At 36.7% G+C, this 16,408-nt stretch overlaps 1 protein-coding gene across 2 annotated transcripts in view; it reads right to left on the bottom strand.

Annotated features, from left to right (window-relative positions):
• AGBL4 (AGBL carboxypeptidase 4) overlaps positions 1-16,408 on the bottom strand; it is a gene marked incomplete at both ends in the record, with an annotated part of 1,559,236 nt that overhangs the window by 637,424 nt on the left and 905,404 nt on the right. The window lies entirely within an intron of this gene.

Below are 16,408 nucleotides of genomic sequence, written 5' to 3'. Positions count from 1 at the left end.
GGAAGTTACTTACTTCTCTATACCTGATTTTCCTCATCAGTCCTAGTACCCATTTTATAGAGTTGTTATGATGATTACATGTAAAGTGCTTAGAACAGTGTCTAGCACAAACACTCAATAATTATTCTCTATTACATATTTTTCCTCCTACCATGACACACATTTCATGAGAGCAAGGACCATTTCTGATCTTTTTCATCATTGTACCCTTAGTGTCTGGTCCACTGCAGATAGTCAGTGGATCCTTGTCAGTACAGGATGAAGTCTGTTCCTAGCATCATCAAGAGATAATTGATTTTTCCATTTCTTTGTGTCATCTTCAGTTTCTTTCATAAGTGTGCTATAGTTTTCAGAGTACAGATCTTTTATCTCTTTGGTTAGGTTTATTCCTGGGTAGCTCATGGGTTTTGGTGCAATTGTAATGAGATTTATTCCTTGATTTCTCTTTCTAATGCTACATTATTGTTGTATAGAAATGCAACAGATTTCTATACTTTGATTTTGTATCCTGAGACTTTATTGAATTCATGCATCAGTTCTAGCAATTTTGGGGTGGAGTCTTTCAGGTTTTCTACATAGAGTAACATGTTATCTGTGAATAGTGAAAGTCTGACATCTTCCTTGCCAATTTGGATGCCTTTTATTTCTTTTTTATTGTCTGATTGCTGAGGTCAGAATTTCCAGTACTATGTTAAACTGCGATGGTGAGAGTAGATATTCCCGTCTTGTTCCTGACCACAAAGGAAAAGCCCTCAGTATCTCCCCATTAAGGATGATATTAGCCATGGTTCTTTTGTACATGGCCTTTGATGTTAAGGTATGTTTCCTCTATCCCTACTTTTTTGAGGGTTTTTTTTTTAAGAATGGATGATGTACTTTGTCAAATGTTTTTCTGCATCTGTTGAGAGGATCATATGGTTCTTTTTTTTTTCTTTTACATTTTTAAAAAGATTTTATTTATTTATTTGACAGATAGAGATCACAAGTAGACAGAGAGGCAGACAGAGAGAGAGAGAGAGAGGAGGAAGCAGGCTCCCTGCTGAGCAGAGAGGCTGATGTGGGGCTGGATCCCAGGACGCTGGGAACATGACCTGATTGGAAGGCAGAGGATTTAACCCACTGAGCCACCCAGGCGCCCCTGTATTATATTATGTTTAGCAATGATCACATTCCATAATATTTTTGTAATGAAGAAACTCTGAAAATACATAACCTATTTAAAAAATACAGGGGATCATATGGTTCTTATCCTTTCTTTTATTAATGTGTTGTAGCACATTGACTGATTTGTGAAAACTGAGCCACACTTGTAGCCCAGGAATAAATCCCACTTGACTGTGGTGAATGATTCTTTTAACATATTGTTGGATTTGATTAGCTAGTATTTTTTATAAATCTTTTTTTTAAAGATTTAATTTATTTATTTAGCAGAGAGAGAGAAAGAAAGAGATTACAAGTAGGCAGAGCAGCTGGCAGAGAGGGGAGGAAGCAGGGTCCCTGCTGGGCAGAGAGCCCAGTGCGGGGCTCAATCCCAGGACCCTGAGATCATGACCTGAGCCGAAGGCAGAGGCTTAACCCACTGAGCCAACCAGGCGCCCCAATTAGCTAGCAGTTTTTGATGAATTTTTGCATCCATGTTCTTCAAGGATGTTGGTCAGTCAATCTCCTTTTAGTGGGGTCTTTGTCCTTTTGGTGGGGTTTTGGAATCAAGATAATGCTGGCCTTATACCATGGGGTTAGAAGTTTTCTGTCCATTTCTATTTTTTAGAACAATTTGAGAAGAATAGGTATTAACTCTTCTCTAGATGTTTGGTAGAATACCCCTGGGAAGCCATCTGGCCCTGGAGTTTTGTTTGCTGGAGATTTTTTGATTGCTGATTGAAATTCTTTGCTGATTATTCATTTGTTCAAATTTTCTATTTCTTCTGATTTCAATTTCAGTAATTTATGTGTTTTTTTATTTAATTTTATTTTTTCAGTGTTCCAAGATTCATTGTTTATGCACCACACCCAGTGTGGTGCCCTCCTTAATACTCAGTGCTCCATGCAATACGTGCCCTCCTTAATACCAGGCTCACCTAGCCCCCCACCCTCTCCCCTCCAAAACCCTCAGTTTTTTATATGTTTCAAGGAATTCATCCATTTATTCCAGATTGCCCAGTTTGTTGGTATATAGTTTTTCATATTCTCTTATAATTGTTTATATTTCTGTCGTATTGGTTGTAATATCTCCTTTCTCATTTGTGATTTTACTTATTTGGGTCCTTTCTCTTATCCATATTCATGGATTGGAAGAACAAATATTGTTAAAATGTCTATAGTACCCAAAGCAATCTACACATTCAATGCAGTTCCTATCAAAATACCACCAGCATTTTTCACAGAGGTACAACAAACAATCCTAAAATTTATATGTAACCACAAAGGACCCTGAATAGCCAAAGCAATCTTGAACAAGAAAAGCAAAGCTGGAGGCATCACAATCTGGACTTCAGCTATATTCAAAGCTATAGTCATCAAGACAGTATGGTACTGGCACAAAAACAGACACACAGATCAATAGAACAGAATAGAAAATCCAGAAATGGGCCCACAACAATATGGTAAACTAATTTTTGACCAAGTAGGAAAGAATATCCAATAGAAAAAGACAGTCTCCTCAACAAATGGTAGTTGGAAAACTGGACAGCAACATGCAGAAGAATAAATTTGGGCCACTTTCTTAGATGATACACAAAAACAAATTCAAAATGGATTAAAGACCTAAATGTGAGACAGGAATCCATCAAAATCCTAAAGGAGAGCACAGGTAGCAAACCCTTTGACATCAGTCACAGCAAAATCTTACCAGACATGTCTCCAGAGGCAAGGGAAACAAAAGCAAAAATGAACTAATGGGACTTGATCAAGATAAAAAGCTTCTGAACAGTGAAGGAGACAATCAACAAAACTAAAAGGCAACCTTCAGAATGGGGAAAGATATCTGTAAGTTATGTGTCTGATAAAGGGTTAGTATCTAAAAATCTATAAAGAACTTACAAAATCAACACCCAAAAAACAAATAATCCAATTAATACATGGGCAGAAAACATTAGACATTTTTCCAAAGAACACTTACAGATGGCTAACAGACATGTGAAAAGATGCTCAACATCACTCATCATAGGGAAATACAAAATCAAAACTATGATGAGATACCACCTGACATAGATCAGATTGGTTAAAATTAACAACACAGGAAACAACAGATGTTGGTAAGGATGCTGAGAAAAGGGAATCCTCTTACACTATTGATGGGAATGCAAACTGGTGCAGCCACTGTGGAAAACAGTATAGGGGTTCCTGAAAAAGTTTAAAATAGAATTACCCCAAGATTCAGCAATTGCACTACTAGGTATTTACCCAAAGGATAAAAAAATACTGATTTAAAGGTCATATATATATATATATATACACATACACACATATGTGTGTGTATATATATATATACACAGATACAGATATATATATCTGTACAGATGTACAGATATACATATATCTGTACATATGTACATATGTACATATACATATCTGTACATATGTACATACATGCACATATACATACACGTACATATATGTATATACATATATACATATTATGTACACATATATGTACATACATATGTACATATATATCTGTACATATATACAGATACAGATATATATGTACAGATATATACATATATACAATATATATACAATATATATACAATATATATACATATATACAATATATATACAATATACACATATATATGTACATATGTACATATATCATATGTATATATATTACATATATACATATATACATATATGTATATACATATATACACATATATACATATACATATATACATATATTATATGTATATATATATTGTATGTATATATATACATATATATACACACACATTGATATATATCTATATATATCAATGGATATTTGGGCCCCTTCCATTATTTATATATATATATGTGTATATATATATATAACCTATTTAATCCATATATATATGGAATATTACTCAGCTATAAAAAAGAATGAAATCTTGCCATTTGCAACAATATGGATGGAGCTAGAGTGTATTATGCTAAGACAAATAAGTTAGTTAGAGAAAGACAAATACCGTATAACTTTACTCATATGTGGAATTTAAGAAGCAAAACAGATGAACATAGGAGAAAGGGGGAAAACAAAGAGAGAGGGAGGCAGACCATAAAAGACTCTTAACTATAGAGAACAAACTGAGGGTTGATGGAGGGAGGAAGGTGAGTGATGGGTTAAATGGGTAATGGGTATTAAGGAGGGCACCTGTGATAAGCATGGGGTGTTTATGTAAGTGATGAATCACTTAATTCTACTCCTGAAACTAATATTATACTATATGTCAACTGGAATTAAATAAAAACTTATTTACTAAATACTAAAAATAACACATTAAAAATACTAAAATATAACCAAATACTTAAAAAAAAAACCAGTAAAATACTAAAAAAAAAATGCTAAAAAAAACCACATTAAAAAAAAGATAATGGATTTTACAACCAGACTCTTAAGGTCAAATTCTGTTTCTTCCATGCTCTATGTGAGTTAATGACATTAACTGTTCTCTCTTCAGCATGCCCAACACTTGTAAAAAGCCCCTGCAGTACACCTCTTATTGGCATTGAAATTTTATTTTTTTTATTTTATTTTATTTTTTTTATTTATTCATTTGACAGACAGAGATCACAGATAGGCAGAGAGGCAGGCAGACAGAGAGGAGGAAAGCAGTCTCCCCGCCGAGCAGAGAGCCCGATGTGGGGCTCGATCCCAGGACCCTGGGATCATGACCTGAGCTGAAGGCAGAGGCCTTAACCCACTGAGCCACCCAGGCGCCCTGGCATTGAAATTTTTATAGAATTTGTCTTTAACTTTTGTTCTCATATGACAATAACATATAATAGTTATGAGCATAGAGGATTCTAGAATGAGACTGTCTAAATTGGAATCCTGATTCCACCACTGTTTTGTTTGGCAGGACACTTAGCTTTTCTTGTGCTTCTTAATTTCCTTGTTTTCAAAAGAAAGGTAAAAATATTACTTACTTTATGGGGTCATTAAGGGAGGTAATTCAATGAATCAATACATGATAAGTTCACAGAAGAGTTCCTGATATGTAGTAAACTCAGTATGTTTTAGCTTCTTGATATTCAGAGTGTTGGTTCATTAACCAGCTGGATTGGTATCACCTTGGAATCTGTTGGAAATGCAGTATCTTGGGTCTCATCACCAAACTACTGAGTAAGAGTCTGCATTTTAATAAGATACCCCAGTGATATGTATGTGTACTGAAAGTTGAAAAGTACTCATTTAACTGAGACCAGCATCACCATTATAACCACTTCCTGACTTTCTAATAGTGGTCTGTTAAGTGTTATATCTAGACACCATCTCTGCACCTTATCCTGCCTGGCCTTTTATGATCAGCAATCCTTTGGCTGGTCTACTTGGCTTTTCAATTCCATATCTCACCCAAGACCTAGCTCTTAATTTCCCCTTTTAGCTCCCCACACTGTGGTCTGCCTACAGGGAAGTGACATACTATACTGCTTCAGCTACAGATTCTAAGATACTGCTCCCTTCCCAGAGTGCTTAATCCCTTCCAGGATCCTTCTTCATGGGAAGGAGCCACTTGAAAACTACTTACTAATTGTGTGGCTTTGGAAAATTTTCAATTTTTTGCTCCCCCGAGCCTCATTTTCCTATTTGCAAAATGAAGATAAGATCACTCATCTAGTAAACAAGTTACTAGCCCTTTTGATCTTGGATAGTTATTTAGATTTTTTGAACTTCATTTTCCCTCATCTGGGTAATAGAAATAATGGTACATTTCTCAAAGGATTATGAAGATTGAGATAATATATGTTAAGCACTTAGCATTATGGTCAGTACATTGTATGCAATAAATAAACAGTGGTTACTATATTAATGAGTATCACAGCATTATTATCAATATTATTATTTATTATTATTAAAATGTATCTAATTTTTTCATGATATCCCTGAAAATTACTCTGTCCAGCATTTCACGTCCTCTCCAAAAACATTTGCCACATATTTCTAGAGTTGCCCTAAAAGGGACATTACATATTTGCATGTATAAATTCCAGAGTATATATGAGTCATGTGACATTATAGTCATACTCAGTAAATGTTTGCTACATGAATAAATGAACAAATGAATGAATGTTTCATATTTGCAAAGAATCAAGGGTGATATTTACCCATTCTCGCCTGTGAGAACAAAAATAAATCCTTCAACTTAGTATTCATAATTTCATTCAACTAGGCTTCCTTCAAGTTTACCTTTCATGAATGCCCAGACAAATCTACCATTCCAGCCAAACCAATGTCATAAGCTTATCCTTGAACTGTGTATAGAATTTAGATAAAGTTTGGACCTTGAAAGGTTTTTTTTTTGTTTACATTCAATTTAATCAACAAATACTGTATTATTAGTTTCAAAGATAGAATGTAGTGATTCATTAGTTATATACAATACCCAGTGCTCATTAGTTCAAGTGCCCTCCATTATGCCCATCACCCAATTACCCCAACTTTCCACCTCCTCTCCAACAACCCTCAGTTTGTTTCCTATACTTGAGTCTCTTATAATTTGCTTCTCTCTCTGTTTTCATGTTATTTTATTTTTTCCAGGACTTGAAATGTTTTATTTGAATTAGAGTCATGACTCCTTCATTTACTATCTGAGATCTAATGCAGGTCTCTTTTTTTTTTTTTAATTTTTTATTTATTTTCAGCGTAACAGTATTCATTGTTTTTTCACCACACCCAGTGCTCCATGCAATCTGTGCCCTCCCTAATACCCACCACCTGGTTCCCCCACCCTCCCACCCCGCCCCTTCAAAACCCTCAGGTTGTTTTTCAGAGTCCATAGTCTCTCATGGTTCACCTCCCCTTCCAATTTCCCTCAACTCCCTTCTCCTCTCCATCTACCCTTGTCCTCTATATTATTTGTTATGCTCCACCAATAAGTGAAACCATATGAAACTTGACTTTCTCTGTTTGACTTATTTCACTCAACATAATCTCTTCCAGTCCTGTCCATGTTGCTACAAAAGTTGGGTATTCGTCCTTTCTGATGGAGGCATAATACTCCATAGTGTATATGGACCACATCTTCCTTATCCATTCATCCGTTGAAGGGCATCTTGGTTCTTTCCACAGTTTGGCGACCGTGGCCATTGCTGCTATAAACATTGGGGTACAGATGGCCCTTCTTTTCACTACATCTGTATCTTTGGGGTAAATACCCAGCAGTGCAATTGTAGGGTCATAGGGAAGATCTATTTTTAATTTCCTGAGGAATCTCCACACTGTTCTCCAAAGTGGCTGCACCAGTTTGCATTCCCACCAACAGTGTAAGAGGGTTCCCCTTTCTCCACATCCTCTCCAACACACGTTGTTTCCTGTCTTGCTAATTTTGGCCATTCTAACTGGTGTAAGGTGGTATCTCAATGTGGTTTTCATTTGAATCTCCCTGATGGCTAGTGATGATGAACATTTTTTCATGTGTCTGGTAGCCATTTGTATGTCTTCATTGGAGAAGTGTCTGTTCATATCTTCTGCCCATTTTTTGATATGATTATCTGTTTTGTGTGTGTTGAGTTTGAGGAGTTCTTTATAGATCCTGGATATCAACCTTTTATCTGTACTTTCATTTGCAAATATCTTCTCCCATTCCGTGGGTTGCCTCTTTGTTTTGATGACTGTTTCTTTTGCTATGCAGAAGCTTTTGATCTTGATGAAGTCCCAAAAGTTCATCTTTGCCTTTGTTTCCTTTGCCTTTGGAGACATATCTTGAAAGAAGTTACTGTGGCTGATATCAAAGAGGTTACTCCCTATGGTCTCCTCGGGATTCTGATGGATTCCTGTCTCACGTTGAGGTCTTTTATCCATTCCGAGTTTATCTTTGTGTACGGTGTAAGAGAATGGTCAAGTTTCATTCTTCTACATATAGCTGTCCAGTTTTCCCAGCACCATTTATTGAAGAGACTGTCTTTTTTCCACTGGATATTTTTTCCTGTTTTGTCAAAGATTATTTGACCATAGAGTTGAGGGTCCATATCTGGGCTCTCTACTCTGTTCCAAAAGACTGAGATGATTCCCTGCATATTCTCAGATCACAATGCTTTGAAACTGGAGCTCAATCACAAGGAAAAGTTCAGAAGGAACTCAAATACCTGGAAGCTAAAGACCACCTTGCTTAAGAATGCTTGGATCAACCAGGAGATCAAAGAAGAACTTAAACAATTTATGGAAACCAATGAGAACGAAGACACTTCACTCCAAAACCTATGGGATACAGCAAAGGCAGTCCTAAGGGGGAAATTCATAGCCATCCAAGCCTCCCTCAAAAAAATTGAAAAATCCAGAATACACCAGCTGTCTCTACACCTTAAAGAACTGGAGAATCAACAACAAATCAAACCAACTCCACACGTAAGAAGGGAAATAATCAAGATTAGAGCAGAGATCAACGAGGTAGAAACCAGAGATACAGTAGAACGTATCAACGAAACTAGAAGCTGGTTTTTTGAAAGAATCAATAAGATCGATAAACCATTGGCCACACTAATCCAAAAGAAAAGAGAGAAAGCCCAAATTAATAAAATTATGAATGAAAAGGGAGAGATCACAACTAACACCAAGGAAGTAGAAACAATCATCAGAAGCTATTATCAACAGTTATATGCCAATAAGCTAAGCAACCTAGATGAAATGGATGCATTCCTGGAAAACTATAAACTCCCAAAATTGAACCAGGAAGAAATTGACAACCTGAATAGACCGATATCTAGTAACGAGATTGAAGCAGTGATCAAAAACCTCCCAAAAAACAAGAGCCCAGGACCTGACGGATTCCCTGGGGAATTCTATCAAACTTTCAAAGAAGAAATAATACCTATTCTCCTGAAGCTGTTTCAAAAAATTGAAGCAGAAGGAAAACTTCCAGACTCTTTTTATGAAGCCAGCATCACCCTGATCCCCAAACCAGGCAAAGACCCTACCAAAAAGGAGAATTTCAGACCGATATCACTGATGAATATGGATGCTAAGATTCTCAACAAGATCCTAGCAAACAGGATCCAACAGCACATTTAAAAGATTATCCACCATGACCAGGTAGGATTCATCCCTGGGTTACAAGGATGGTTCAACATTCACAAATCAATCAATGTGATAGAACAAATCAATAAGAGAAGAGAGAAGAACCACATGATCCTCTCCATTGATGCAGAAAAAGCTTTTGACAAAATCCAGCATCCGTTCCTGATTAAAACGCTTCAAAGTATAGGGATAGAGGGAACATTCCTGAACTTCATCAAATCTATCTATGAAAAACCCACAGCAAATATCATCCTCAATGGGAAAAAGCTTGCAGCCTTCCCATTGAGATCAGGAACACGACAAGGATGCCCACTCTCACCACTCTTGTTCAACATAGTATTAGAAGTCCTAGCAACAGCAATCAGACAACAAAGAGAAAGAAAAGGTATCCAAATTGGCAAGGAAGAAGTCAAACTCTCTCTCTTCGCAGATGACATGATTCTTTATATGGAAAACCCGAAAGACTCCACCTCCAAACTACTAGAACTCATACAGCAATTCAGTAATGTAGCAGGATACAAAGTCAATGTCCAGAAATCAGTGGCTTTCTTATACACTAACAATGAAAATACAGAAAGGCAAATTAGAGAATCGATTCCATTTACTATAGCACCAAAAACCATAAGATACCTCGGAATAAACCTAACCAAAGAGGTTAAAGATCTGTACTCGAGGAACTACAGAACACTCCTAAAAGAAATTGAAGAAGACACAAAAAGATGGAAGACCATTCCATGCTCTTGGATCGGAAGAATAAACATCGTTAAAATGTCTATACTGCCCAGAGCAATCTATACTTTTAATGCCATTCCGATCAAAATTCCACCAGTATTTTTCAAAGAGCTGGAGCAAATAATACTAAAATTTGTATGGAATCAGAAGAGACCCCGAATTGCTAAGGAAATGTTGAAAAACAAAAATAAAACTGGTGGCATCACGTTACCTGATTTCAAGCTTTACTACAAAGCTGTGATCACCAAGACAGCATGGTACTGGCATAAAAACAGACACATGGACCAGTGGAACAGAGTAGAGAGCCCAGATATGGACTCTCTTTTTTTTTTTTAAGATTTTTTTTATTTATTTATTTGACAGAGATCACAAGTAGGCAGAGAGGCAGGCAGAGAGAGAGGGGGAAGCAGGCTCCCTGCTGAGCAGAGAGCCCGATGTGGGGCTCGATCCCCAGGACCCTGAGATCATGACCTGAGCCGAAGGCAGAGGCTTAACCCACTGAGCCACCCAGGTGCCCCTGCAGGTCTCTTAAATAGTCTGAATTTCAGTTTATTCTCTGTAAAAGAGAAATAATTAGTTATCAATATTGTTGTGAGATTTCAATATGATGATACATATAAAAATTGATAGCACAGCAATTCACACATAATAGGCAATCAATAACTATGACTTACTCTGTTCTCTTACTTGTTATACCTTTTTGGAAAGCAATTCAGTAATATGTATCAATTTTCAAACCTGTCTTTCTTTTTAGGAATTCCATACCTATGATTTTTCTTCAGAAGATAACCCAAATAAAGATAAATGCTTATGGATAGTCATATTTTATCATGTCTGCATGTTTAATGCAGCTCCTCAGCAACTAAAGATTAGACCTTCACAGTAAGCATTCAAGCAGGTAATTCTCTGAACTATTTTAGTGTATGGTTCATCAGGATAGCTCCTAGAGAAAGCATTCTTTCATATATTCACCCATTTGCTCATTCAACAAATATTAGAGCATAAATTATGTATAAGACAGAGTGAAAGGAAATAAGGAGATGAATAAGATACTTTCACCTCTCATTGACATTGTAATGTTGTAAAAATCTACTGAGCCACCAGTCTTCTCTGATTTTGGCAAATCCTTACTCATTTCTTGGTCACAGTTCAAATGTTGTCTAATCTATATTAGATACCATGAACTTCTTATTAATTAAAGTTCTTGATTCCTTCCCCTTTGCTTCCATAGGATTCTCTTCATACCGATTTTCAGGGCTAACACATTATAGGCTTAGTACATATTTATGAATATCTTGTTTCTTCCACTGGAGTATGAGCATTTCAGTAGCAAGGACTTCTCAATCTTGTTCAACTTGTAAAAAGCCTGGCCATAAAGCAGACACTCATGTTGTCTGTTGAGTTAATAAATGAATGAATAAATAAATTAAAATCACACAGTATAACTGTGATTCAATTAAAAATGTAGGCTATTTCCTGAAAAAAGAATAAAGCCTTAAAGGAGGCCAGAGGAGGAAGAGTCTACCAGGTTAAAAAAAAATCAGGAAAGATTTAATGGAGAAGGTAGCATTTAATATGGGCTTTAAAAAATAAAAAGGATTTCAATAAAAGGGAAATAACAGAACATTCTGGGTCTATAGGCCAGACTAAGCAAAAGTACAGAGCTGAGAAATTTGGGGATATGTGGTTTATGCATGTTTGGAGACTACTTATACAGTCTAGTTTGTGGAGATAATGGAAATAAGACTATTAAAGTAGGTTAAAATAACTTTTTGAAGAGTGTTGAAATCTGAGTGGTACATTTATACTGAATTTTATAGGTCATATAAGTGTGATAGCACCAAGGGATATATTTTAGGAGGATGAAATTAGTTGGAAAATAGTTCCAGCAACATATTGATTGTACTTAGATATGGGAGTGAGAATGCAACCATGCAGGTAGAGAGACCAAGTATGAAGCTAAAAGAAGGGAATTTAGGTTAAAGTAGTGGGGTGAAAGCCCTGGACACTTATAGGTAAATCACCAGCTCTGCTGCCTCAGCTTTGGGGCACCAAGTATTACATGGAAGCATACCTCTCAAGCATGCTGAGAGGGAATTTATTAAAGCCATTATGAGCCAGTGGCCCAAGACAAGGATGGTGTCCTGGTGCTGCTGTGATAGAAAATGAATGAGGCCCAGACTCTGCTTTCAGAGAACTTTTTATCCCAAGGAGACAACAAGACACACAGACAACTATAATCTTAGACAATGATAAGTGACAGTGGTGTAGACCAAGTGCTGAGGGAGCCAAGTGTCCAGAGCTCTGGTTCTTACGTCCTGCTTTGTAATCTTATCTTCCTAGGACTGCCTTGCCCTATATTCAAATCCCAATATGTCACTTCATATAATCTCTAGAATGTCACTTAACTTTCCTGGAATTCATTTTGTCATCTGCTGCCTACTGACAGGCCATCCAAAATTACGTCTGTTTGCTTCAATTTTGGAATATCATATAGCATTTATTTCTAGTCACCATGCCCAACTCACTTTGGGACACTCCGTAGGTTTCATTTTCCCCACTGCACAGTTGATTATTCAACTAAATGGGATTTTATAAATTTTGAGAAACTTGAGAAGTTCTCTGCAAGTGAAACTTGCTTGACTCCCAACTGTGAGGGGTCTAATGCCAGCTCTAGACTCTTTAGTATTTCTGCCTTCCATAAACAATTATAAGTAAGATACTTCAAAATAGCTCCTAGGTAGGACAATGTATAATATATATTATTGAAATACTCCAGTCAATGACATGTACATCAGGTAGGTACTAGCCAAAAGTGTTAACAGAGTGGTTTCAGCGTGGGTTAGATCAGTCAGTAGGGTAGATAATATTTAGAGAATTTAGACAGAGTAAAGAATATCTGGAGTGGTACTAACAAGATTAGAAGCATGAGGAAAGAAATTGACATGGTGCAAGGATAGGACAGTAAAAGACTTTCTAGATTCAGAAAGAAGGAAGTAATTGGAAGTAGCAAAGAAGAATATATGAGTTAAGAATCAACCACTCAATGAGGAAGCACAGGGAAACAAACTTGAGTTTACTTTATGGAAGACATTTTTCAGAGACAGATTCATTCAGAGAGAGACTGAGCATCCATAGAAGGTGATGATTGGCTGTGACTAGAAGAATAAAAGTGGAGGCTGAGTGTCAACTTTGGAGAGTTGTTCCCTCAGTTAGGGAAATCACATTAAATTGTGAACTCCAAAACTGAAAGAGAACTTAATGAATAGCAGTCTTGAGACTATCATAAGAAAGATGGAGCAAGTGATATAGGGAGGAACAGACCAGAAAGGGAAAAGGGGAGGGAGGAGAGAGGGAAGGGGGGATGCTAGAAGGAAGGAAGAAAAGAAGGAATTAAAAAGAAAAAGGTAGGAGAGAGACAAAAGTGGGGAGGGAGGGAGAAAAAAAGGGAAAGAGAAAGGGAAGGAGAAAAGGGGTACTGTATGGTGACTAACATAACATAATTAAAAATCATAATTTTAAAAAAGGGATACATGATTGAGTCATGCCAGGTATTGGTACACTGAGCATGAACCTTTTCAATTCATTATTGTTAATCATAATAAACTTCTGGAGCTTCTCCACCTGTGAATTTCTGTTTACATGACCAACCATGGATAGTACATGGATACTTTTAGGCCTAAGAAATAAAGAAGAGGGGCCCAACTTTCAGTTCTGGACCCTTTCAGAAACAACAGTTAGCTAACAAGGCGTCCTAATTGACTGCATTTTGTGCCAGAGCAATTTAGCCTTGAAAAAACTGCATAAAATATTTTATCACATTTCTTCCTTGGTAACTTTTAATAAAATGTAGTGCCTTCAGGGACCCAGATCCATATAAATAAACTGTCTTCAACTTGGAGCATTAGGGTCTTTATCTTTTGTCAGCTTAATTATGTGTTTAATTTTATTTTTAACATTTTTTAAATGACCCACACTAAGAGCAGCCTTGATTGTTTAATTAAACAAATGAATGTTGATATATCTGGCATTATCAAAACTCTAATTTGTCATGTTAATGTTTTATAGGGTACCAAGAGCTCCATGGTGGTAGTCAGGCAAGTCAGGTACTCAAAACTCTATCTGCCTACCTTTCCAGATTAATTTAGTGATCTAACTTGGTTTTACAGCTATCTTGATACTAGTTTGTGGCTGAATAGAACTCCAGTATGCTATTAGGTATTTATCTAGTTTCTCTGCAGAAACCTTTGCATGGTATAGGATACAGACCTGAAAAAGATAAAATGGTACATCCAGAATAAGTTGAGCTCCCAAAGTGTTTAAGATGATAGACAAGACATCAGCCCATGGCCACCAGTGCTCTTTATATTTTTTATACCTCCTGTCAAACCATTACTCTCACTTCCAAAAAGGTAAACCTCATGTAGTTTCCAGCTTGCCCCTTCTTCATTCTGTTCAGCTTTTAGGCATGGTCCCCTATTTCATAATCAGGAGAAGCAGGAGTCCTAAACTTTTGCTACACTCAGAACCTTGAATGACCTCTTATATTGACTTGCTTACTTTTCTGCATCCTGACTTTTGATCTCATGGCTTTTGATCTCATAACTTTTTTTCTTTTTTCCAGTTTGGACCAAGTTTCATTTCTTGTTTCAGAAACACATTAATAGCCCTTCTGGGAGGGCTTGGTGTCCAAAATGCTCTGGATACCCACAGTCCATGTATAGATTGTGGCTCCTTGTAGAGGTTCTAAATAAATTTCTCAGCCAATCTTTTCTATACAACTTTAACAAACAGTTTTCCTAAAAATAGCTTTGATGATATTCTTCCTGCCTAAAGTCATTCAGTAATTTCACACTGTCACCAATATAAATTACAGCTTCCTTAACAAGATGCTCAAGACCTTTAAAACATTAGCTCCAGATCAGTATATTGGATTTAGAACCTCTAGCTCCTACTACTATACTTACACTACATAAAATAAACCTCCCATTCTTCCTGAATTATATTTTATGCTTTTCCTGTTTTGTGTTTTTGCTCACACTTTATTCATATGCCTAAACATTCTTATTTACAGTTGTCTATCTAACAAAATATGTACCCTTTATAAGGAAGCTCATTGTAATGTCCACAATTCTATTCTATCTACCACATGATTGAGGGTATCAACTAACCTGTGCTGGATTGATGACAGCATCATCATATCATCACTACCAGAGGGATGGCCTCAAGAATAGACAGACTGGGAGATTTCCCATATTTTTTTTAAAGATTTTATTTATTTATTTCACAGATAGAGATCACATGTCAGACAGAGATTACAAGTAGGCAGAGAGGCAGGCAGAGAGAGAGGGGGAAGCAGGCTCCCTGCCGAGCAGAGAGCCCGATGCGGGGCTCGATCTCAGGACCTTGGGATCATGACCTGAGCTGAAGGCAGAGGCTTTAACCCACTGAGCCACCCAGGTGCCCCAAATTTCCCATATTTTAGTCTTGAGAGATGTTCCACTGCTCCTTCTCAAAGGAGGGTTATTACTTAGGCTGAGGCCTAGAGTTTGAGGAGTGACTATAGAAAGAACATAGCAGACCAAGGAAACATTGTGTGCAAAGGTGGTAAATAAATCACTGTATTCTAGGAATTATGAGTGCTCTTTGTTGTGATGCAACTGGATATAGAACAGAAAGAAAAAGAACCATGAGAGACTATGGACTCTGAAAAATAATCTGAGGGTTTTAGAGGGGTGGGGGGTGGGAGGTTGGGTGACCCTGGTGGTGGGTATTATGGAGGGCATGTATTGCATGGAGCACTGGGTGTGGTACATAAACAATGAATTCTGGAACACTGAAAAGAAATTACAAAAATAAATAAAAATGTTAAAAAAAAAGAAAACCAGAAAAAAAGGAAAGAAAGAAAGAAAAAGAAGTGTTTTAGATAATGTTGGGTATATAGAATTAAATTGTGACAATACACACTTGTGGGACAGTGTTATCTGTGCTTGGTCTTATTTTACTCTGCTCCTTTATTTTTTTTTAATTTTTATTTATTTTTTTAATTTCTTTTCAGTGTTCCAGAATTCACTGTTTATGCACCATGCCCAGTGCTCCATGCTCCTTTATTCTTAAAATTAATTTAGGACATTGGGTGAAGGAGAGGAGAAATGAGTTGGGGGAAATAGGAGGGAGAAGATGAACCATGAGAGACTGTGGACTCTGAGAAAAAAACTGAGGGTTTTAGAGGGGAGGGAGGTGGGGGTTGGGAGGGCCTGGTGGTGAGTATTATGGAGGGCACATATTGCATGGAGCACTGGGTGTGGTGCATAAACAATGAATTCTGGAACACTGAAAAGAAATTAAAAACATAAATAAAAATTTTTTTAAAAGTTCGTCTTAGATATTTACCTAGAAGTAGAATTGCAGGGTGTAAGGGTATTTTTAATGTTTATAAGATAATGCCAAATTGCTATGATC

This window comes from Martes martes (assembly GCF_963455335.1).
Source record: "Martes martes genome assembly, chromosome: 4".
NCBI lineage: Eukaryota > Metazoa > Chordata > Mammalia > Carnivora > Mustelidae > Martes > Martes martes.
Note: the sequence above shows the minus strand (reverse complement) of the source record. Positions and strands in the feature narration are given on the sequence as shown.